The sequence below is a fragment of the Bemisia tabaci genome, chromosome 5 (assembly GCF_918797505.1).
Source record: "Bemisia tabaci chromosome 5, PGI_BMITA_v3".
In the NCBI taxonomy this organism is placed as follows: domain Eukaryota; kingdom Metazoa; phylum Arthropoda; class Insecta; order Hemiptera; family Aleyrodidae; genus Bemisia; species Bemisia tabaci.
Window position 1 is genome coordinate 23,123,365 of NC_092797.1, and position 26,316 is coordinate 23,149,680.

At 39.6% G+C, this 26,316-nt stretch overlaps 1 protein-coding gene across 1 annotated transcript in view; it reads right to left on the reverse strand.

The window, feature by feature from the left end:
* Positions 1 to 25,415, reverse strand: part of LOC109036610 (sodium/potassium-transporting ATPase subunit alpha) — a 53,970-nt gene extending 28,555 nt beyond the window's left edge. The window contains exon 1 of the mRNA XM_019050945.2: positions 24,688 to 25,415. The gene's annotated coding sequence lies outside the window, so the exon portion shown is untranslated. The remainder of the gene's footprint in view (positions 1 to 24,687) is intronic.
* Positions 25,416 to 26,316: the final 901 nt, after the last annotated feature.

A 26,316-nucleotide genomic window follows, 5' to 3' on the forward strand; every position in this document is an offset into this window, starting at 1 on the left:
GGAAAATAAAAAAAAAAACAGGCGGGAAAGTTCAAATAGTGTCGTATTAGAAAAGCGCTCAGGTGTTAGTAAATGTATTTAGTGGAGAAAGGAAGTATAGACTCCGTCGACTTGGCTGGGTAATGGTAATAAAACATCAGCTGATAGCAAACAAAGGTTACCAAGGAAACCGTGAACGCGTTTTTTCGTTTCCCGAAAACGATGGCCACCGTTGAGCTCATCAGGCGCGTTTTTTTTTAGGCTTCACTTAAGTTCAACGATCAATTTCGATAAGAATTACTCTACCGCTAAGGAATTTTCTTACAGACGAACGATCGAAACTACCCGCGCATTACGTTAAAAGCATAAAATACAGTTTTCACAGCTTTATTTATTTTAAAACTGGACACCCCCCCCCCCAAAAAAAAAGCCTACACATCGATGAGCTGGTGCGCCATTTAAACGAATTAGCACTAGTATACTAGTACTCAGAGGCAAGTCGAAATCAAAAAGCGCTGCCTTTCGGCTGAGCGCTTAACAAGACATTTCAACGTAACTACGTTGGGAGGCTCTTCTCTCAGTGGCAGAAGGAAGTAATATATAGAGTACCTATATTGAGAGAGTATGGCCACTGGGGTTACCACCTCTGATTGGCTCAGCCATCTTAGGCTGAATGGAGCCCCTAGGACCCAAAAATGGCGGACGCCATAAATTAATGTAATGCAAAATGACTCAAAATGTAGTTTTCTTTGCTCATTGTAACGAGAAATTTACCCAAATGCACTATTGCGACATCTTTACATATTTTTAAGGCTAATCGTGAGCAATTTTTGAGAAAAATTATCGTAGATGTAGTAAGGTTGGCAGCAAGTGCGGTTGGTGATAACCGTCAAAAGTTGGCAATGACCCCCCCTCCCATCCACAAAAACCAAAACAAAGCACCGCCATTTTTGGGTCCTAAGCCTCTCCATGGGGCCCAGTGGCCATACTCTCTCAATATAGGTACTCTAGTAATATAGTTGCCCATAATTTTTCAGTGAAAAAAGAACCATGAAAAAAAGTTCTCCCCAACGAGGGATTGAACTCCGACCTCCGGAGTTAAAGCTGGGCGCGGTGACACGCGGCCGTGCTGGATGCGCTGTTGTAATTTGCATTATTTTACGATAATTGTGAGTGTTCCCCATTGTCTTTTTTTCAAATTCGAGAAATATACTCACCTGTTGCACTTTGGAAATACTAACCGAATTAATAAATTGTGTAAAGATGAAACCGGTAGAAATCGAGATTTTGAAAAAGGGACTCAGTGAAAGTAAATTATATTTCTAGGTTCGAGACTAGATTTTTAACCTGAGCCTCGCGGTTGCACATTTTATTTCAGTTGCGCTTTGGTGATGCTGAATCGCACGTTCCGAGCTCCTGGTGGATCATTTTGGGTCCACCTTGCAAAACAGCTCTGGAAAAGTTTCCTACGATTGATGATCATAGAGCTCCATCGATTCGACGGAAAAATGTAGGTTTAGGTATGATTGATGAGGCAGAACCGGTCAGAATCTCCGAGGGAGTTGCTGACTTCAAAATAAAATTCGCTCGCCGAGCGAGAAGCGTACAATTAAACTTTGAAACTAAAGTTTGTAGCTTTGTTTTACTTGATGATGGCAAAATGGGTAAACTTAGCCAGCTTTTCTTATGGTAGATCGTCACCTTCCGGCCGAAGCATCACAAGCGCCACGTTTCAAAATTTCTGCTGCCATTTTATTTTTTTACAGAGAAATCGTTCGACGAAGCTGTCTGATAATTTCACTGAATATTCTTCGTGCTGCGGACAGAATTCGGTGAAATTTTCTATCTAATTCAACCAACAATTTCTCTGTAAAAAATAAAATGGCGGTGGAAATTTTGAAACGTCGCATGGCGCTTGTGATACTTTGGCTGGAGGGTCACGAGATGTCTTTTACAATGAATTCTTGCTAATGCCCATGAAGGATTAGCTTTTAATTCAATCATCTGATGATGCCCCGTTTAATCAATGACACAGGCGGATCCAACAATTTGGCAACACCGGATTTCCCCCATGTAAATCTATGTTAAATAATCGATACTTGTCAGAACACCTCGCCCCTCCAAGAATCGATACATTTCCATAGGTTTAAATGGAGGAAAGACAATGTTGCCAATTTTCTGGATCCGCCAATGATCAATGAACGATTGCTCTCGTGATTGAGACGGTCTAAAGTTTCATCAAGATTTTCTCGCTTATGGAAAAAAGATACCCTAATTTTGCATACCTTGAATACCATGTTATTATGTGCATGTTGTTTAAGAAGGCAAGCTAGAGAAAGATAATTAGATTGAATTGTCTTCGCCGTGCGATCGTGCGTGCAATTTCTCTTCACTTTCAAAGTCCGTACAGAGACAATCCTTGAGGTGGGTCGAGAAAGAGTATTTTCATTCATTTTCATAGCTCTCAAGAAAAATTTTTATTTTGACGGTTTTAAGTAGTTCATACGTGATGTGACTGAGAAAAAAAGAGAAAAAAAAATAAGGAATTGGGATTTTCTGGGCTGTGGAAACCAACTAACCCCTGGTACGTTGTTTTACGACAGTACTTAGAGACGTCAGGGGTACCCTCAGGTAAAAGCAAATTAATGACTATCCCACCCTTAATAGGCTGTTTTACGGAGATACCGAGGGTTACCACCTGCTAAAAGTTAATAGTCAATTACCGGCCACAATGAAACATGAAAAGCCTGCATGGTGGACGGATTTATTTTCCATGAAAGAGGGAAGAACAAACTGCATCCCTACGAAAAATATCGATCACATCGTAATTTATTCAGTTATAGAATCCTACGTCCTGACGCAGCCCCGTAAACTACAACCAAGTGTCTGTTGATACATTCTTGAGCTTCGCCTCTTTCCATGAAGAAAATGACTTCGAGATTGGTTGTGAGCGAGACTTTTTTGGAACATAGCGTGAGTTAACTCCGCATAATTTATTGATTATAACTGCCGAAACAATGGTCTAAAATTATCGCAATGAGTAGGGTTCGAAAGTAAACTGTGTCCGAGGACATAGCTTACCCAAGTCATGAACAAAGACGTCTATGTTCTCACGATTGGTGTCCGAAAGCCGCCGCGCCTAGTGCCACCTCATAAAGAAACCCCTAAACCAAAAAGAGCACACATTTAAACCAATTTGCTAAAACCTTTTAGTTTTTAGAATCCATTAAAACAATATTTCCAGCTAGACGCGATGACGGAAAAAAATCACTGACAGCCAGTTTCACAGTATTTTGCTTTGGTATACTCCCTTTTTCGTTAACTTGGTTCGTTGTTTTCAAATGCATTCATGTCACGATTATTTTAATTGCTTCATTGATTTATTTTTTTACATACATTTTCTTCATCAGTCTTGCGTATTAAGCCATTTTATTCTCATAATCGAATCAGCTCTCCCGAGTATTTTTAAATGTTTGAATTTGAAAAGCCAATTTCCACTCTTTGCTGCCCATCAAACATTTCAGTTATCAAAACCGGTGGCGTAGCGTGCTTTGCGATATATCGATTGATCTGTCATTTAAACCCGTGGGAAAGGATCTATGAACAGGGATATGTAACGAATACCTTAATAATCGATTATTATCGCAGCTTCAAATGAGGAAATATCAATAATCGATCATTCACTCCTTACTACTGATCAAAACAGGCAGACGTTGAAATTTCAGTGTCTGGTATCTCAAAAACTAATCACTGTATCAAAAAACTTCAAGATTACAACACTGTGCATCCTTATTTGCATAGTAAGAAGCTGTCCCTTGATCATGAACAGCATTTTAAGCAATTAAATGAAAATATACTGGTGTGAGTAGAATTTTTCCACTGATATCAATGTAATACTCCTTTGATGTGAGCAGAATGCTTAGAGTTGTATGTTTGGACAAAATCAAGTTGGCCTGCTCAACATATTTAGAATGGCACACCTGGAGATCTCTTAAAAATTAATAATGAGAATAAATCACGCAAGTTTCGAATATGCCACAGCATAGCGCTGCCGTATGCTAAGTAAGTACACCGTATGAACATTCAAGAGTTGCCAGATTTACTTTGATAAAATGTTTATTTTTGAGGAAAGTTATGAATACTTTTCCTTTAAATTTTCAGAATTTTCAGGTGAAATTGCGAACAAAATTACCTAAAAAAATCGGGAAGAAAATATTCATACAAGTTTATCAGAAAATTTGCGTTTTATGAAAGGAAATGTGGCAACGCCTGAAGGTTCATACGGCGTTCTTCCTGAGCACGGCAGCGCGGGCGTCGTCAAACTCACCCTTTCGTGTGAATTTAGAGGACCGTTGATTGAAACTTATGCGATACGCTGTCGTGAGGTCATAGCGTGATTTCTTTCCATTTTCATACGTTTGTCACCCAATTTGTCAAATTCCGATAAAAATTACCTTCCCCGACCGGTAGGATCCGATACGAACGGTCCCGTTCCTCTGCCCTACTTAGGTCAATGGGAGAAGAAGGAATGAAAAATGAGCGACATTTTTAAAAGTAGTCTCTGCCTCTCCTCTTCCTCTCCTCTCTCTTCAAATCCAATTTACGATACACACGGGGTTTTATTGATGGTCTATGTTTGAGCGATCGCTCGGGCTCGCGAACCTCGAACGCGTGCCAAAATGTGCAATGTGTGCATTGTGCAGCCGCCCCCCCCCCCCTCGTCCGCTCCAGTTCTGTATGCATACTTAAAAAATAAAATAAAAAAAAAATAAAAAAATAAAAAGTCACAAGCTGCTTCAGGTTTTAAAATGGACAAATTATGTAACAGGAAAGCGAGGCTGGCGTCTTTAGTACAATCTCATTTAAAATCAATAACGTTTGGGCATCTCGCACATTTGCGTATAGCCACGAATACCGATTATCTTCGAAGGTAACCTAAGTTTGATTCGGATTACTCACCAAAAAGTCACCACAGACAAACGAGTAGCTTTCGAAACATTTTTACTCTCGAACAAAGTTTTTGGGCACGTTTTGAACATCAAGTAGTGAGGGCCTTGGAGGACAAGGCGCATAAGTGCAGTTTTTGAAAAAATCGAGGTATTGATGATTTCAAGTTAAACTAGTCTTAATGCGTATTCTGTGAAAAATTCGCTTCCAAATTCAAATTCTGAAGTATCAAAAAGTGAGTTTGAACTATCTTTCCGCCCTAAGGATCCATGTGATTGCGAAACTTCAAACACATATTTCTCGAAATAGCAAAAACTGTACTTAAATTCGCCTTATCCTCCGAGCCCCTCAAGGGTCTTGATTACACTGGGAGTGATCACTCTAAAGGGTTGAAGAAGAAGAAGAAGAAGAAGAAGAAGAAGAAGAAGAGAAGAAGAAGAAGAAGGAGAAGAGCGAGAGAGATAAATATCGCTAATGTGTCTAAGTATATTCTTCAAAGGGTCATTGCTTTCAAAGAAAATATTTCAATTTGAAACGAACACCAGAAAGTGAGTTACCCTCCACTCCAATGAACATTTGTTTCCACAAATCGTGTCCTGTCCGATGGAAAGGGAGGAGAGGGAGCTGTAAAAATTATAATTTGAAGGTAGTTGCAAAGAAAAATGTACAATTGACGGATTAATATCTTTTGTACGTTTATATTTTGCGGACATTTTTTTTTCTTTAGTTGGACACCGTGACTTCGGTAGTAGTATTATCATTATTAAAAACATTAAAAACTCTGCTCAAACGTGCAGAATGGCATGCAACATTTTGCGTACCAGCTCTTTTTTGTCATTTTTTGTTCGAATACGGAGATCAAATTGATAAGTTCTACACTTTCAAACGTTATCTTTCAAAATCCCTTTAACTCATGTATTTTTTTTTTCTTTCAGTTTTTCCTGTCTTCTCTAGCCTCAAAATTGATGAAACCATGATCTCCCTCTCCTCTCTCAACGTACGTTGTCACATCGTAACGACAAACACAAAAGTAGTGAAATAGTCACAAAATATTATGTCGCTGGGATTCGCGTCGACGCATTCGGTTCCGATAGGTCAAGCTATGCACTCAGTCATTAAAATCAACCTTCACCATTTCACATTCCAACGCTGTGTGCCAGGGCATTGTCACCGACAATCAATGCATAGCCAGTACTTTTTATACACTTGGCTCTTCTGCTTTATAGTCTCACTTGCCGTCCGGCATTTTAATGCGTTCGATTGAATGATATAATTCAGCATTCAATCGATATTGGGATTTATAGGTAGGAACCCAAAGCCCTCCAAATTGAACTTATTCAAGGAGGGGTACCATATATTTTAAAACTCGGATACAAATTTCAGTAGAAAAACAAATGGGGAAAACGGGAAACAAAGCTATAACACACAGTTAATAAAAACCGAGACGTTTCGACTCAAAACTGAGTCATCCTTAGTCGGAAATACAATGACTCAGTTTTGAGTCAAAACGTCTCTTTTTTTCTTAATTGTGTATTTTTTCGGTCGGAAATACAATAACTTAGTTATGAGTCGAAACGTCTCGGTTTTTATTAATTGTGTATTTTAGCCTTGTTTTCCGTTTTTCCTCTTGTTTTTCTACTGTTACAATTGTCTCGGGCTGCTCTTAAAAATTTGTATCTATACAAATTTCAGAAATGACAGGAACGATAGTGGGCGATGGTTAGATCTAATATTTAGTTAAGAAATAATATCTGTATTCTGTAATAGGTATTCATACAAATATAAATATGAACATCATCATGATTCAATATAATTAAATCCAAAATAATTGAGAGTCATCTCCTGGGGTTAGAAACCAGCAAGATCTTCTTTTTGTGTAAGGTAAGGGTTGCTTCTGGCTCTTTGCCAATATTTAATTCAAGATAAAAAAAGTGGGAAAAAACAGAGAGGGAGACAAAAAACTGGCAGTAACTTATACCTGCTTGTCAAATGGCTATTATTTCAACAATATTTCACGGATGCAAAATGCAGTTTTCGCATCATCATTGCATTGCAGCATAGCGCAGCCGACAGTCTGGGTGTTTTCCCGGTAACGCTCCGGGGTGTTAACAAAGACAACACTCCTCCCTCATCGTCCTTTGAGAGGGTGCAGAGTTACAAAGTATAACGCTCCCTTGCGGGAGAAAAACACCACGGCCACTCTCAGACAAACGGTAAGATGAGCCGACAATCGATGGTGTAAACCAGTGTTGGAGTGTTGTTAAAAGTTAATTGAAACTCATATAATTCGCGTTAACAAATGTCGAGAGCAATTTATTCCGCCCACGTTGCTCACTGGTCGAGTTTATCAAATATTAAAAAGCATGGCGGGCTGTCTCCCGTGAAGTGTGCTTAAGTTGCGAAGCCTATTATAAAGACTGTGTCGTGATTCGAGGTTTATGAATAAGTAAATGCGGCTCAACTTCATTGCATGCTGCAGGGGCCAGCCTTCCACGCCACGGGGTCACCCTCAACAGGTTATTAAGCCCTTTACCATAGCATGAAGGGAGAAGTTCAACTATCTGTACAGTATGGATCTAATCTCGTATACCTCATTGATTGTTAATCGGTATGACGAACCGACATTTGTATCAATCGATGTGCAAAATACTCACGGAAATAAACCGGAGGGAAACCAACACGAGGAGCAAAATGGAGGGGATATCCCACGCTATCCTGAGAGTCCACGTCTACATCAAGACAATAGGGTGCAAATACATTGCCAGGGTTTTCGGGTTTTCAGTTTTGGAGTCACCAAATAAAGTGGCAGCCCTGTCAATGTATTTGCCCCCTATCTTTGCATGGAGAGTTTGTCTTGATGTAGACGTGGACTCTCAGGATAGCGTGGGATATCCCCTCCATTTTGACCTCAACTTGAGAACTTTTTTTTGAAATAGGGAGTTGATTTTAGAGAAAACCAGTGGCACCGTCGTATTTTTTGCGAATTTTTACGTGAGAATCAATGATCAAATCACAAATTCCTCACACACGCAACAACTCCATTCTGTAGGGGAGTAATCAAATTAATGGACAATAAGAATGTTAGTATCTTAGCTAGAAGTTGATTTCAGTAGTTTTCGTTGCGCGAATCGTGTTTTGCGTGAAATTCTGGTGAAGAATCATGTATCAGAGTGATTAAATGCGTACCTTGTTCATTAGTCCATTCAATCTAAAAAAGCGAACACGACAGAACTTGCGTAACTTTTTTCAGAAAACATATTTTATTGGGAGAAACGAGGCAACGCTGGAATGCTCATACGGCGTCGAAACACAACATGGGCCTTTTAAACCCCAATGTTCGATGCCGCGATTATCCTAACGCGAGTTCGAATAATCGCGCCTGATATTAACACGGTGCGATCGGCGACAAACTCATATCAGCGCCTGCAAGACTGCTGGAATACTTCATGCATTGCGCCAAATAGTACGGTCGGCTCCATGCGCATGTTAGCGCCTACATGACTGCATGAATACTTCTCGCATTGCACCAAACGCAATGCGAGAGTTATTTGCGATGACTATTCGACTACGGGTATCAGCACACACTCGACCGCGCTCCCATCCCTGGCTTGCGCAACGCTAAAAACTAGGACCACGCGTCTCTCTTTTGACGGTCCCTGCCCGGTTTTGCCACAATTAAAGGGTAAATATGTATCTTAATTGCAACGATTCAGAAACTCGGACGATGTTTAAACGATGCAGCGATTCTGAAACTTCATCCGCGAAAAATTAATTTTGGTCTAATAGAAAGAAAACAGAACGAACGAAAATATCGCGTCGAAATCCTCGATGCTTTTATTTGGGATGATTCAGGAAACTGCGAGGAAACTCTTCAGAAAAACTGTTTGTAGCTTTTTAAAAACGATGATCAAAAATAAAACATAAAAAGAGGTGCATAAAGTTGCAATCAGAGATAAAAACGCTTTCTTTCGCATGCACCCGTCGCCTCTTGAATTCATTGAGCTCTTGAATAACTTGAACATGTTTGATCTGCTATTTTACGTGTGTTTTTTTTTCAATGGTTGGCGGCCGCGCAGCCGCCACGGGCCCCTAGTTCTATATGTATAATGCCATTGAAGGTTCTGTGATTTTTCCTATTTCCTTGGAAAGTTCTGTAACAATCTTAGGCAAATAAAATTGACTTGTTTCCTGATTAAAATCAATTTCATGACATGCACCATCGACAAACACGGACTGCAGAGGCGCGTTCTTCGAGTTTGAGCCATTGATGTAATGAGGAACTTTTATGCTTCACCTGTCTAGGGGTGTGCGTTTTGACTCATATTTTTCTAGCTCCGTCATCGCTCCCCTTATGAAAGGAATAACGACAACAGAGCTGCGTATCAGGAGCCATAGGAGAGTTGGACACCGATCGATCAAAACCTCGCCCTGGTTCCGTGCGCCTGTTTCTGTTATTCAAGACGAAACCGTTTTGGTCAAACTCATATATGGAACAAATGTTGCACGATAATTGAAATGCAGGAAACAAGAGCATCTGTAAGATTTTACGTTTCTTATCGACTTTAAGTGCTCTGAAACGTCATAAACGCCCGCTGTTTCAGCGGTTTGTAATATTATACCAAGAATTCACACAGCAAAAAACTGTATCATCAGGATTAATCACTATAAAAATAAACAATTATTCTCAGCATTTTTGGACTAAGAAATGTTGAATACGTAACTCACTTGATTTATTGATACATTTAATTGCAAATTTACTGTATGAAATTTATCGATTCATTCGAAATGCAATTAATTTTTGTGAACTTCATGTGGTGATTGATATTTTTGTTGTGATTTCGTTACGCTGTGTCTCATAAAGTCTATCTAAGGGATGATGAGTGGTTAGATTTTACATTTTACCGAAGTATTAACTTTGTTTACTGAAAATAGAATTGAGAGGTAGCTTCAAATTTTCTTATGTCAATTGAATGTGCCATTTTAGATGACTAAAAGGAAGTATGAAAATAGGTGAAAAATATACTTCAATATATCTTTAATGCCTAGATAATAGAAGGCTCCATTAATATTTCTACAGCTAAAACCAGAAATGTTTCAGCGAATCAGTAAACTTTTGGGGAATTAACAGTTAACAGTTACGACGATAATAAACGCTATAGATAGTTACAAAAATAACATTTAACAATAAATGGCAAGATGATGAGTTGTACGTAAACAGTATTTATCCAGCTCTAGAAAAAAATCAGTTGATGACTGTCAGCATAAAATGGCGCGTAATTGACATTTTGCCTTAAAAATTACATTTTAAAATAGGGTTCAAGAAAATATAAAATTTTAAAGGACGGCATGAATTGAGAAAAATTACAATCTGAATTCATTCAAACAAGTTGAGGATCTCCAGTGGACGTACTATAACGTACAGGCGTGGACGTATATTCCCTATCTCTAAAATTAGGTTACGAGTTCTTTGAGAAAATTCCTTATTCACGGATGAAGCCTTTTTCTCAAAGAATTATTACTTTCTCCCTCCCGTTCGGACCGGCAGTCTTCCTCTCTTCAGATATTATTGGAGTTATTTTATTTCCTCTGGTGACATTTTCTATTTCACCACCGGGAAAAATATGATGAAAGTAGTATTTTCTCAAATTGCTTTTTAATCATTTCCTTCCAGTTCTTTCAAAGGAATATATTCCATTACGGTCGATTCATATTTCTGCACAGAATGCAAAAAACGGAACGCCGAGATTTTTGTTTCTGCACTTCTTTGAATGTCAAAGCAATATTCATCGAAATGGTATTGTTGCCTCTTTGTAAGAGGGTCACAAAGCAGTCCTTGGTCATATTACATAAGACGTAGCCATGAAATCCTACTTTAAAAGACATGTGATGCAAGTTAAAGAAACTGGAAAAATGTGTATTTTACACGATGTTGCAGACCCCATGTCCTAGGATTTTTTCTTGCTTATTTTATGTCACAAAAATTTAGGCACTGGGAGATTTCGTCTTGGATTGACGCGTGAGGATCAAAATTTCAAATTTCCGAAGGCCCGCGGTCCCCCTAGGCCTTTGGAAATAAAGGAAAGGCCTTATGCTTCATAAATCTATTTAAGTACCCATTCGGTTGTTCGATTGAATTTATTAAAATTGAAGGGTAACATAATTTTAACCCAAGTTGATACCCCAACGTCCGAAATCAACCCATTGTATATTGAGTAAAACGTTCCTAATAAATGTTCCGCTCCGCGACAAGAATTAATGTTTCGGCAGCCTCTCAGGCGTCTCTCTGAATTAATACAAATGTTTAAATCAAGGATATTTCTTCCTGCTTCAACGAGAAATTCCTGTTGCAGTATATTTGACAGGAATTCCTATTGACCTAAAGAATATACTTTCCTCAGAATACACCAGATTAAGTTTCCTGAAAGGTAGGGAGGTGCTTCCGATTCGTTGTAAAATTGGCGCACTCTCCGTAAAAAGTCTGTAATTTGTGCAATATATCGCAGCAGGATTTTCTATTAGGTGATCTCAAAGTGATCAACCTCCTTAAGCCTCCTTAGTGATCTTGTCGGCCTCCTGTGGTGTAGCGGTTGTAGCGCTGGCTCTACAATCAGGAGGTTCCGGGTTCGATTCCCGGCTAGGCGACCCGAGTTTGATGGTCTCAAACAACGATTGCCTTGGGCTGGTACATGGCAGGAACGGGGGGGGGGGGGAGGGGCTCTAACTGGAAGCGCAAGGATTACCACTTGTGTGGTATTTGAAGTGGTAAAAAAAAAAAAAAAAAAAAAAAAAAAAATAAAAGGTGAGACTGTACGAGAAGAAGGATGTGATTATTGATTCTTAAGACGGAGCACAGTGAAAATTTGGAATCAATTTGATCAAAATTAACAATAGGGGCCATTTCAAAAATGCACGCAAAGAAACTGCTGCATCTCTCTACTTTTCTCTCTCCAAAAAAAACGGCAGTTTCGTTCTCATTCAAAATATGCTTCCGTTGAACATGTTTCTTCGGCAAAGGGCCGAATTCCAGGTGCATGTTTTACCTGAAATTTTAGATTGAAAACATGCACTATAGCGTCTCAACTTCCATCATGTCGAAAAGTCCATTTTTGTGACCTAAATCGGGGTTTAGGAGTGATTCGAAGTGCAACCATTAATTAGCGCTCACACAACATCTAAAAATTTGTAAGAAACCTAATTTGAATATGTCTAGTGCTTGAGGCATGCGTCGAGACTCGAATCAATAGATTGCGAAGATAAGAGTAAGGCTGTGCGAGTAAAATCTAAAATTAACCTATTTCTTTCTTGAAACGATGAGCACGCAATCCGTAGATCAAACATAGCATCGGAGCGCTGAGAATCGTGAGTAATTTCAACGAAAGTAAAAATACCCTCTTTGAATTCTCCTCGACCGTATACCTGGCCTGCCTAAGAAATTGCTCGACCTTGTGTTCATCTCACAAGGCCCTCGTTTAATCGTAAATTTCCACGCGAATACGATTCAATTTTTTATTCGTCTCTCGTTTTCTTACCTTTCACAATTAGAATCTGGTCCCACCCAAAAAATAATGTCCTCCAAGGAAATTTCAATTTATAGCATTTTTCGTACGTCAAACCAATAAGAGACACCTACAATGCAAATTTCGGCGGCAAAAGGTTCAATTTTGTGGAAAACTTTAAAACGATCAAAGTTTCAAATAACATTCAACAGACAGAGTGTAAGGAGTATATAAATATAAGTGAGAAGTAGAAAACGCGTGTCACATAAAAAGGCAGGTTTATCGTTTGGCGCAAAAACTTCAACCAGTGAACTTTTACTTGCTCGAGTGTATAGAACTTCATTGTACAAAGAGTCAACTTCACGCAAGCACGGGAAAATGCCAAAACCTGCGGCCTGCGCACAAGAACTAATTGAACCCAATGCAAGAGGTCACTACCCTGAAGTAAATGAACGTGGCAAAATTGATGTAAATAAATGTTGCTGGTTCCGGTTTTCTCAAGTTGCATAATCAGAAAATGTAGGCGACCTGCGAAAGTAGGCACAAACACACCTGAAATTGCACGAAAGCTGCCCCTTTTTTGAAACCAATCATTGCTGCTACAAAGGTACTTATATTGCCTATCAGGTAATTGAAGGCGAACTAGTTAGAATGAGCAAGAAATGAAGAGGCACGCATACAACTCCTTCATTATTTCGGGCATTTAATTCATGCTTTTTTGGGAGTATAGAATGCCTGAGGGCAAGATGTGTACAGGATTCTCTCTATAAGAATTTTTTTAACCATAAACATGTGCTAGTATTTAAAATTCATTTACTAATAAAATAATAAATAAAATTCCGAGAAAAGGATCGCGATTTTATGCCACTCATAAGTGCAGTATTTGAACTTTAACTTAAATATATTTGAAAGCAATTCTTTTAAAGTAGAAGAAAAATAATACCGTAAAAATCAGAATAAATCCTAACCTGCTTTACTGAAAATTGCTGTAATCCTTCAATTTCTTTCAAGGTTTCTCACGTTATTTTAATAGGGGTTTCTTGAATGCATCACTCAATTGCGGAGTGCCGCAAGGAGCGGTTGGCATGAAAGGGTAAAAGTGAAAGCTGATCGAATATCAGGGAAACTTGTTTTCAACAAACTTAGCTCCCTGCTAATAAGCTTATCTGCTCGCACGCTTTTTCTTGCACCTGTTGTTGATATGTAATGAAATTACATAGCACGTTGCCTAGTCGCTTTGGAGAGAGCAATCGAATGCACTTCGGATGAAGAGTGTCGGAAGAATATATTCCCTGGTAAAAATTGGCAGTAGAATCTGTGTTCCAAAATACCATAGACCTACAGCCGGCTGTAAGATTTCCAATAGTTTCTATAGCCGGCTACACAATTTCTTATAGCCTTTTATAGCCGATGGCGATTAAGCAACAGCCAGGCGATAAAGTGTATGCTAAACGTTGCTAATTACGTATGCTAGGACTTAGTGAGTTTTTGGAATACTGCTCTCTTCTTGGGCCGTAGTATCTTGATTTATTTTGCGAGGAAAGCTCCGTACTTTTGATGGATGCCTGCCATTACTAATATATTAGAGCGCCTTCAGTTTCGTATGATGCTGTGCAATACCTCTGGTGTGAAATAGTTGCTTCAAGCGCCGTGGCAAGCGGGCAGCCAGCGCGAAACACGCATTGGCGCCTACAAACCTAACAGGGATACTTCACGCGTTGCGCAATGCGTGAAGTATCCCTGTTAGGTTTGTAGGCGCCAGTGCGTCGCCGCTCCGCTTTGTGTTAGGCTCTAATATTTAATCTGGCGGAGTCAGCGTTATTCAACTCATGATTTTGAAATGCTTGCACATCCTGTATGGATTATTCTCATTTTAATTGATGAAAAAAAATATGTACTAAAGGAAAATATAATGTGTGTTTTGTAAATATTCAGGTGGTTCCGTATCAAACTTAATGATTTCCAAACCATACGAATCTCTACACAATTTCTTATAGTCTTTTATAATCGATGGCGAAAAAGCAACAGCCAGGCCAGGCGATAAAGTGTAAAGCCCGGCGATTGGAACTATAGCCCGGCTGCATAATTTTGTATAGCTTCGTATAGCCCGGCCGTATGATTCTCTCCGCATTCTACAGCCAGCTATATGATTTTCTGTAGCCTTCTTTAGCCGGCTATAAGAATTCCTATGGTATTTCGAAACGCAGCTCTTATCGCCAATTTTTACCAGGGTTTAAACTTTCATGGATGTCTAGTCGTAGGAATTAATGAAGGATAGGATGTAACAAAATCAAATAGATTGCATTTTGCAAAAAGGAACCAAGCGCATTCAAATGTTGCTAGGATTAAGCAACTTACATCCTCTGCAATGAAACATGAAATCATGAAGAACTTTAAATTTACAACGGTAGTTTTCGTCTGCATTTTTAGTTTATTAGGAGTGAAGGTAAAACCTAAGAATAAAAGCCAAAAAACCAGAGATAAAGATAAAACTTGCTCCAGTTTCTATTTGCAAGGCAAAAAAATTGCACAATCTTAGCGATATCGGAATGCTCTTGGCTCCTTGTAGAACGCAATACAAATAAAATTTAACTTTTAGGCTCTAACAGACCGATAAAATGAGAAAAATATTACCATTAAAATCTGACTTCCGTATTTTTGAACTTGTTTATGATAAATTGAAAAAAAGAAAAAATCTGGAAGAATCGAAGCAAGGCGTGTTGTTAAGGCGTGCATTGAATTTTAAACACAGGTAAGGAAACGGAAGAGAGTTTTATCAATGTTTTTATCTTAAATTTTAAACCACTATATTTGCGATGTCTTTTCGCGACTTTACTCTCTCGTCAAGAGATTATGGAGATTTTTAGAAAAATAAAGCAAGCCAATATTTACAGAGTAGTCAAGAAAACTAAACAGCAAGCGAGTAAAAAACCAAGAGACACACAAACACTCTCACAAAAAAAAAGTTCAGAGGCAGATCTGTTTGTGCATGACAGTGATTTTCGTCATATAACCCCCCCCCCCCGGCCTGAAGTCGTCGTTTTTATGATAATTCGGTTTCTACGATTCTCGTGTCAAATAGACACTGCGGCCAAACTTTGCTCATCGTACCCTGTCACTCATACTTCGCCACCTTGTCCGTCATGATTCACTCACCGCATGAGCCATGCACTCATTATTTTAACTTCGATATCATAAAAGTAATGTTCCGTTTTCGTTAATGGCTCATCAACTCATAACTTGCTGCAATTCATTCATTTGGACATGTTTCTGCTAAGAGGAAATGTTCCGCGCAAATCCTACGCGCATAATTCCTTTTAGCATAAATACTTCCATCTCATCCTCTACCCATGTTTCGCCCTCCCTTTCATGTTTTCAGAGCTGGAGAGAACGCTTCCTCTGCTATATGTAGAAAACTGCGCCTTGTCGAAAATGAATGTAAGATTCATATCCAAAAAAGGACCGAGAAAGACACCATGGCTAAGTTTATCCTTTACTAAAGCCTCGAACGCACTCAGTTAACTACGATCTGGCATTTATTGTGGCATATTTGCTCTATGATTTGCCAAAGTTTTCACGCATTGTAACATTTTCAACAGAGTCTTTTTCAAAATTATTGGTCTAGTTTTGATTGTCTTGCTTTAATCCGTCTATTCAACCTCTCCGGCCACGACGAATCCAAACGTGTGCATTGGCATCGAAAAATAATCGAAATATCGGCAAAAGTTTATCGAATAATCGAAAAAAAATAAGATCTTCACCGTCGGCGAAGGCGGGAAAACTTTTGTTTGACAGGCACAGCTCAAGTTGATTAATATCGATTGCGCAGATTCCCCCCCCCCCCCCATCCGCAGTGTGAAAGGCTCCGAATTACAGTTTAACTCGAGCATAATTGTGGATGATCAAATTACGCGTGGGAGGTGGATATCTGCGTAGGTGGGCGCAGCGGAAGGGGGACGCGATGCCCGGGGGGGCGGGGGTGAGGTTAATGGGTTGTCAGAAGAAAAAGCACCGAGACGAGACGGTAAAGGGAAGAAGACGAAGGAAAATATTCCTCCGACGGAGTCCAAACTTTACCGTGAATGGCGGCTAGGAATGGGCTAGAACAAACGAATCGGTGGATGCTGGAACCGCGTATGTCCGTTGTCTGACGAGCCCTCGAACGCATGCACCCTTACGCGGCTCGCGGCTCATCATCGAATGGACGTGTTACGTTTCCTCAACATCGACCGATTCAAATGCTGAAGAGAGGAGCCGGCTCTGTATCGATCCCCAATTCCTGGGCTCCAGTTTCCCGTTTAGCTCGTTCAACCCCCCCCCCCCCCCTCCAGACCGGCGCCCCGCTACCCCCCTCCCGCCTCCCTTATCTAAGCTTATCGTGTTATTGTGCACAAATCGAGAGCAGTGCTTATCCCGGAACTCGCCGTCCCTGCACCCTCGATGAAAGCTCCAACTTCCACCCGGGGAATGATCCATCCGCCATTCTGATCTTCGGACTCAAAATGGTAATTTATCACCGAGTTTTGGGTTTCATCGCTCCCGCCGCGCGCGACAAAGCCTCAAATCCAGTGGCGTGGCGTGAATTACGATATATCGATTGTTATGCCATTTAAACCTATGGAAAAGGATCGATAAACAGGGTGTTCGCAGCGAACACCTTAATAATCGATTCTTTACCATAGGTTTAAATGGCAGAACAATCGATACATCGCAATTCACGCCACGCCACTGCTCTCCGTCCGCGCACTTCTGCACCTTCCTCGCGAGGGATTTATGAAATTGGGATTTGAAGCCCTCTTTCATTCGCCTCTAATTCAGTCATCGTTCATTATGTCGTTAGACCCTGATTTGCCCGGCCCAGGATTTTTGTTAAGATTAAGGACACATTTTCAGCAGAGGGACGCACCTATGCTTAGTAGAGCTATTTACATCCAAAGTAAATGCTACACAGTTGCGTGCACATAAGTTATTTCAATTTAATTCATTTGCCTATAGTTCCTTTGAGGAGAAATATCGACGGTGCAAGTCTGCAAGCACGTAACTCGGTTTGCGACATCGCAGGCCTTCCTGTCATACTTTTTTTTAAAAACGGAAAACTACTCGACAGCAATTCTTTAAAACTACCGTGATTTTTCATCTCTGTGCGAAGACAATTCTGTATAAACTTCAAGGAATGATGTCAATTTGTTCACCTTTAAAAAAATAACATAGAGGCAGAGATTTTCAGACACCGCAAACGAGTTATGTGATTGCGGACTTACGCCGTCGAAAAGTTCAAATCAAATTGTGGTCGCTAAAAGAGATGGCAAGATTAGAAAGTAACTCAACATATAGACGTATTTCTGATGATATGGATCATTACGGACCCGATCTCTCCTAGAAATTCCTGCCGACTCCCTCCAGATATCCATGTCCGTTCCCTAGTGGAAGTCAGCCTTGTGCAGGTCCGTGCGGCGGAGGGCTAGGTCCGTGCAAGTCCCCGTCACCTCCCGTGAGCCCGTGCAGAGGGAAGCGAAACAAAGGCATAATTTCGGGAATCCCATCCTTCGCAGATGGCTGCACGAGGTGACGGGGACTTGCACGGACCTAGCCTTCCGCCGCACGGACCTGCACAAGGCTGACTTCCACTAGATAAGCATACCCTGTGTCCGTGTCTTCAGCTGCTAAACTTCACACCCATTTGTAAGAATACTTTTGACTACAACGTTGAAAATCCTCCTCTTGTTTTTTTTTTGGGGAGCCGAGAGCCCCGGAGGATTCCATTTACCAGCGCTATAACCTCCCTCCCTAGGCTGTTTTTTTCCTTGATAGCTGGATCCGTCTCTCCATCCTGGGTCAACCGCACCCCCAAGCACTTATAGTTCGTGCAGCCTTTAATCTGCTGCGGGCTGCCCATCCTCCAACTCAGTGCTTTGTTGATCACGTACCAGAGTCAGCGACGGGCGTGAATGATCGATTATCGATTTTTCTCCATTAAAAGCTATGGTAAAGAATCGCTTATTGAGGTGTTCGTTGCGAACACCCTGTTTATCGATCCTTTTCCATAGGTTTAAATGACAGATCAATCGATATTTCGCAAAGCACGCCACGCTACTGACCAGAGTCAGTTTCTCGGATTTGGATATCCTGACTTTCTAACCTCACTTCCGATACTCCTATACCATCTTGCGCATCATGTACCTACTCGGCTTCATCTTGATCTTGTGCAATCACCACTTGGTCGTCAGCAAAGAACATAGGGAAGTGAGTATCAAAATCACCCGAGGAGAAACCCATTTCAGAACATTTTTCCTTCCATTCTATTACCACATACTTAAGATATGTTTTAAATAATGTTGGTGACAAATAAAATCCCTGTTTCTGACCATTTATAACAGGAAACCCCCCAGACAATTCCCCAAAACACATAGAATGACACGAAAATTAGCATATCGATTCAGAAATTATAGGAACCAAATACAAGGATTGAACCGAAAGCTTGATAAATTGGTACTGCGTGTGGACGGAGATAGTGACCTGATTTTTTCCGACGTTTTAGAAAGTCCGACATCAAGTGGACGACACACCCCACTCTCCAAAGTAAATGTAGGGTTGAATTTTTCAATACTGTTTAAAACTGCATTTTGCACTTCCTCCATCCTAGGCCGTGCTCATCTCTCATTGCGAGGACCAGAATGTTGGATTAATAAGAAATTCTTTGAGTATTTCCTCATGAAACTGCAGCATATGCTATTTTTCATTTTCATTCTTTACCGCGATGCATTTCCAAAAACTCCCCAGCACGAGGTTACAAATACGATAATCAAGGGCTTGGAGGAAATAGCGCATAAGTGCAGTTTTTGAAAAAAATTGAGATAGCAATGATTTCTAGTAAAGCTAGTCTTAATGCATATTCTGTGTAAAATTCACGCCCAAATTACAATTTTTAAGCATCAAAAAGTCAGTTTGCACTTTCTTTCCGCCATAAGGATCCATATAATATCGAAACTCCAAACAAGTGTTTCTCAAAATAGCAAATACTGCACTTTATGCGCCTTGTCCTCCAAGCCCCTTAATCGTTCCGTAAATGATTTTATACGCCCCCCCCCCCCCCCCAATTTTTCTACAGTTTGACCGTATTCATTTTTAGCTAAAGAAAATGTTTGTTTAATTTCTTTTAAATCATGGTTGCTACTTGGGTCACATGGGATTTATGTTAGAAGGCTTTACTGAAAAGAAAGTATAGTAACATCTACTACAGGTCTACTCGATTTTCTACAGAGTGATGTTATTTAGTGAAAATAACAGAATTACAGTAGTATTTATCGGAACTCTGGCGGTAGTCACCATTTTATTGTAAATGTCACCATAAAGTCTGGTGTTTATTGCCATACTCGTATCACTGTGTCAGAATATGGTAAAATCTACCATATTTGTTTTCAGTGTTGATTAATACAGTAAATGAACGAAAGTAATGCACTCGCCGCCATGTCCCACTTGTCCCACTCTCCCAAAATGCGAGACCCGGTCAAACATTTGATTCCCTTGACAGCAAACACAGCACATTAATTGGACTAAGAGTGAAACTATTAGTGCTGCAAATATTCTGGCCAAGTTTCACTATAAACACAAGACATAAGTGTTATATACGTGAAGTTTAAGGGCCAAACGCTGCACTTATTTCAGCGACTTTGAATCACCGGCGAGCGCACACGGCTGCCAGCGACTCTCCGGATCTTGTTGGCCCAGACCGCCCTGAGACCGGCGTAAAATTGAATAGAAACACAAGTTAACATTGGCACTGGTGCAGACTTTAAATAGCATCGAGTCAAGCTAAACATAAACCTCATTCATTTGGATATGCGCTTAAATGAAACCGCCGAGTAGAATTCGGAGCACGGAGCAGTTTTCCTCGGCAAAGCACTTTGAAAACATTAAAAAACTGAAGTGGAAATTGACCGCGAGACTCCCATCGACGAGTTTCGATACACTTTCAATGTTACATTCTAACCTCTACGTGCAACGGAATACACTTGTTTTTGAACTGAGAGGGTTTCTTCTTTTACTGGATGTGAAATATTAGGGGGTAGCCCGAAGGCAATTGCAAGGAAAGGCCGATAAAGTCTTGAAAAATTGTGCAGTATGCTACAACATGCTAAAAAAAAGTGACAGCAATGTTTCAATGTGGATTTTACAACCAAAAAAAATGCTACCTCAACCACCCCCGTGGTTGAATTAGCTTACAATAGTGGTTTAAGTTGCATTTTTGTTGTAAAATCTACGTTGAAACACTGTGGACGCTTTTTTTTTTAGCAATTCAATTGATAAATCAGCAATTTAATTTTTTCTGTGTTGATGAACGCAAGAAAATAAATAAAACCCGATTATGAGACGGTTGCTAAGAGTTGCAAAATCATTGCCCCGTGATCCCTCGAATGCTCGAAAAATTCCCAAAATGTTCCCGTTTTCTTTGCAAATTTTTATTTTAGCCCAAACTACTGGTTTTAGCGCCAAATCTCAATAAAAAAATTCGTAGACAACAGTATTTTACTTCAGATATAATTTTTTTTCAGTTCCTTATCGTCCCAAAGGACTCAAAAAAGCTTGCAAATCGAAAACGTGCGCTTGCATTTATTCCGGATTTCCAAAAATGACCGGTTTCCCTTTCAAACTATTCAACTCAGCGGAAATCTGTTTTAGAGTGAGGGAAATAGAAGAGATCTGCTCGAGGAGAGTGTTTGAAAGAGAGACGTATTAATCCCCAAAAAGACGAATTTCACTCACGAAATTTAAACATTTTGTACTCGGAGGGTTTTATTGTGTCTTTTTGGTAAAGGAATTTTATTTTAATGTAAAATTGTTCTTATTTGATATGCACCATAAGGCGGAGCTTTCATCTTCATTGGATAATAAACAGCTAAATTCAAGTGAAATGTTCAAACCTTTCCAAATCCCCGGAGAGAGGGATTAATTCCTAGAAAGGGACGAAGTCCAAATTGAATAACATTGAGTAAAATGAATAGTTCTAAAAACGAATTAACAAGTCTGCCAAACTCCGCCTCTTGCGGAAATTGTGCGATTCCGCTTTGCTCATCGCATCCAATTTGCTGTCAAACTACGTGTTGTTATAACTCTAATCTTTCAATTTTATTTTTACAAATAAAGCTGTCTTTCAGATCGTTATTTTTACACCTTGAAATTTTCTTGAATTTCTTTGAAATCAAAATTATTACTTCTTGATTCCACCCATATTTTAAAGGGGATCTAGCTGAATCATACGGTTTGACCGCATTAGTGGCGATTTCTTTGTTTTTTATAATACATTGTTATGCTTTAAAGAAAACCGTATGCAATAAACTTCTTGAGGTGAAATGGGTGGACATATCATCTGAAATTGAAGGGTCCAGAGTGAACAGTCCTGTGAAGTGAAAGATTTGAAAGAATCCAGTTAAGGCCATTTTTGGCATCTTTATGGTACTTTATTATGATAATATACTTACAATTCTTTTATTATTATGTATTATTATAAAATCGGGAGTGAAAGCATACAGGATTACCTTTATGAACTATTCGTGAAACATGATGGAAACCTTTTCGTAAAAAATTGTATCCCTGTTTTCGATTGTCTTAAAAATACAAAACATGCACTTAAGAGGTTAATGTATTGGACTCCTTAATCCTTTATCCTGTGTTTTTTGTTTTTCATTAGACTAATCACTATGAATTTGTATTGCTATTGTTTTGTTTGGATTCCGTGTTATTTCAACTGATCGATAATGATGCGAAGAGTCTCACACAGACACAAGCTTGTCGTAAATTGACCTCCTGCCCAGGGTTTTAAGTGGGAGAAAATAATGGACCCATTGTGTGACAGAATATCGTTTCTTCAATGAAGAAATAAAATTAGCATCTTTAATGATCGGAATTGGTGATTCGTCGTCATCAGTGCAATTTTCACCATAGACTTTAGGCATCTGTCTGTAGACAGAATGGTATAGAAAAATAACTTTCAGAAAGAACGTGGGTCCTTAAATGGAAATTTTCTATATTGGAGGATGGTTAGGTAGGGTAAGCACTAAGCACTTTTGCCTTTCGAATTCATGGATAGTGTCCTCGCTTTAGACTCCAATACTTCAGGATGCGAATACTTTTCACGCATCTTTACTCTTAGCTGCAAAGGGAAGGTTGAATATTGCACTCATAATTGAAAATAAACGATTGCATTCCTTTGGAATCGATCATCATGACGTTTCTCACAGATGAACATACTGCGACAAGTGTGCATGATTTTGCCTAAATCTAACTACTCACATAGTCCGAAAACTTATTTGGCAAGGACCAACCAAGCGGATACAGCTAAAATACTTTGAATGAAAGTACGGGTTGAAAATCTACCATGAAATTAAAATCTCCACGGAAAGACTACACAGGCTCCTTTGAAGTACAGTGTGTGATTCATGTGTGAAAGACTATATGGTGAATTGAGGGGCTGGGAGGACAAAGCGCATAAGTGCAGTTTTTAACTAATTCGAGAAATATGTTTGAAGTTTCAAAAAGACATGAACTCCTACGGTGGAAAGAAAGTTCAAACCGACTTTTTTAATCTTAAAAATTGGGAATTAAAAGCAAACTTTTTACAGAACATGAATTAAGACTAGGTTTACTCGAAAATATTAAAATCTCAATTTTTTCAAAAACTGTACTAATGCGTCTTGTCCTCTAACCCCTCAATTACAACATGTTCAGCCTTGAATAGTAACTTATTAGCTAAGCCGTCGCGTCGCATAGTTAATTTGCTCAAGAATTTCGTGAGATACGGTTTAAAATGATCGTTTATTAATGAGGAGCCCTTAAACACTGCAAAACACTTCTGAGAAAAAAAAAGAAACTTTGAAACCAAGACTCAAAATTAGTGTTAGTCTTTCGGAATTTAAGCCCCGTATTAACAGCTCATTTACTGTAAGGTGCTAGTAACACTCTGGCAGCATATCAGAGAGGTGTGAATTGAAGTTTTTAACCCATTAGTGTTTCATGAGGTATCACTTGGCTTCAAGCATCAATTTTTACTTGGAAGTTTAAAGAGTAAAGAGGAATTTCTGTGATTTCTCACCTAGCCTATAATCCTGACCTGGCGCCATGTGACTTTTGGCTTCCATAGAGGTAAGAATAATTTAAAGCTATAGGTATTTTGAATCAAGTGAAAAAATGAAGCCGGCAGTTCAATGTTCTGCAAGGCTCACACCACTGATTCTAATAGATTTTGAAAATGAGTAGTAAGAATACGTTTATGCCTGGAGAGTGATGGGTCACTTCCAAAAGCAAAGAACATCTTAAATTGCCCGTCGAAGAGTAGGAATTTCCTTGTTTATTTTTCCTTTTAAGGGACACACCACCACGAGAAGTTTTTGATAAAAATTCAATGTTGAAACTAGTCATGGAGTTTCTTTTTTCCCCAGAAAAACATCCAGAAATACCTAGTTGAGGTTACCTCTCAACAAACGATCTTTAAATCACCTTAACGCGCTGAATTCGGAATCAAATAAGGTTCAAGGGTGTTCGCCCGAAAGAATTTACTTGAAAATTCCATCGAAATCTGACCATGCTGGAGTATTCTTTCCGATCAGTTCTCAGACCGGAAATAATGGATCGAAAATGGAATTTACTTTCGATTGTAATATTAGGTGCAAAAACAAGTTTGTTGTCACCAATCCATACATAAAGGCAGAGCACGGGCAGTTGGCTTCGGTTTTAAAGAAACCATGATACCGGAATTCAATGATAGTTCATCAGTTCGAGGAAAAGTGAACTTTAACAATTCATAACGGATTTAGTGCATTTTGCTTAAGAACTTAAGATCCTAGCTATTTTAAACAGAATTCCTAATTTGAAATTGACAGGGTTGTAAATTAAATGTGGCGAGAGAGGCAACCGAGTTAGGAAGTGAGATCGGAGAGAAAAAATTGTTGCTCTCATAATGCTAGAATGAATCCAGGTCTAATCTGTTTTTTAGCCATGATTGCATTGTTAATTTCAATGGAACAATTATTGCGTTCCGGGTAACAACAATGTACAACATTGTCGCGACAACGTTGCTATCAGAACCGAAGCATTTTCGTCGAAACCGAGCTGTTTGTCATAGCTTTAAATGAGTATTATAGCTACGATTAGAAAGGTAGGTAGAACCCGGAATTCACTAAAAACATTGCAAGAGCAGCGATTCCTTTTCTTTTAGAAGGTAACTTTTGATGGGTAGAGCTGGGCAAGGATACGGAATAAGACTACTCACCGGTGCTGCGTTGGAGCGAAGAGTTAATCCTTTTAATATGAATCCAAAGTTACAAACGGATAACGATAATGTCGAATACAAGTCACTTAACAATATGCGCTCGGAGGAATTCACAAAACGAACGGAAAACGGAACACAAAATCCGTGTGGGAAATCAGAACGGCGCACTATCACAAAAATGGAAGTCGGAGATTTTTCGGGGGGTGAAAAACGAGGAACGAAGAACGGAGGTAGAGGGCCGCAAAACCGCGGAAAACTTAAAAGGTGAAAAATGAGCGATTTTAAAGCACTGGTGGCGAGGTGCTCACCCAAACACAGGTAGCCAACTACAGAGCGGGAGGCGGCCCCTTCAACGCGAGGAACACGCAACCCCCGGCCCGGGCCGAGAACGCATGTCCCGCTCACGTGATCCGCGCCGAGCGCCGCAGCCGCGGTTTCCTCCCGAATATCTGGATCTAACCAGAAAATATAAAAATACGATATTATTTCAGTTACTATCCTCCACTCCCGAGCCGCTTTGCATATCTTACAGTTTTCACTGTTTTCTTAGGCCCAGGTGCTGTCAAAACTATGACCATCTTGAAATTTGCATCGACGGCCTCGTTATGCGCGCTTACGCCGCGATTTCAGATCGTCATTCTCGCTCGCGCCCGAGTTTGCCCTCGGCCTCCGGCAAAAAAGACCATCGACTCGTCGCAATTTTGACCCACTCGGCAACAGTGCACGCTTACGACTCATACTTCCATACCAAAATGGATACAATTTTTTAAGAGCAGCCCGAGACAATGATAACAGTGGAAAAACAAGGTGGGAAAACGGGAAACAAGGCTAAAATACATAATTAATAAAAACCGAGACGTTTCGACTCACAACTGAGTCATTTTTAGTCGGAAACGCAATATTTTTTTCTCTCTCTCTCTCTTTTTCTCGAATCCCGGCCACCACCATGTAGGGCTCGGGTTTTCATCTATTTTTTTTTAATTTTATTGTATTTCTGACTGAGAACGACTCAGTTGTGAGTAAAAACGACTCGGTTTGTATTATTTGTGTATTTTAGCCTTGTTCCTCGTTCTTTCCCCTTATTTTACACTGCCATACCTAAATGCAGATAGGCGCTTTTTGTTTGGTGCTTTCGGCTAAGCCCTCTGTTTTTTACAAATCATTAACCTGTGCGCGGCAACCTTTTTCCGTATTTTGACAGACATCACCCTGCGTATTGTCAAAGTATCTTGCTTACTTGTATTGTTTAACCATCTGTGGCATAGCGTTACATCAAATTCGTAACAACATATATTTTGGGATCTTACAAATTGAATCTTTGCTTTGTGGCATGATTTTGTAAATTTCCATTAGTTTTTCCTCTTTTTGAATAACTGCAGTTTCCCAAAAATTTAAAATTTTGAAAAAAAAAATTAATACCTTATGTTTTTTATGCAAAGCCACAAAGTAGATTAGTGTCCCCCAGAATCTCAGATCCAAAATTAATTCATGCCATAGAGGGTTAATTTATTTATCTCTAAAGTTCTATTTGATTACGTGTAAAAGGTGTACGCACACTTTCGCTCCAACGCCCTTGAGCCGCTATGTTTAAAAGATTAAGATCAGATTAAACGGATTACGATCGCAGTG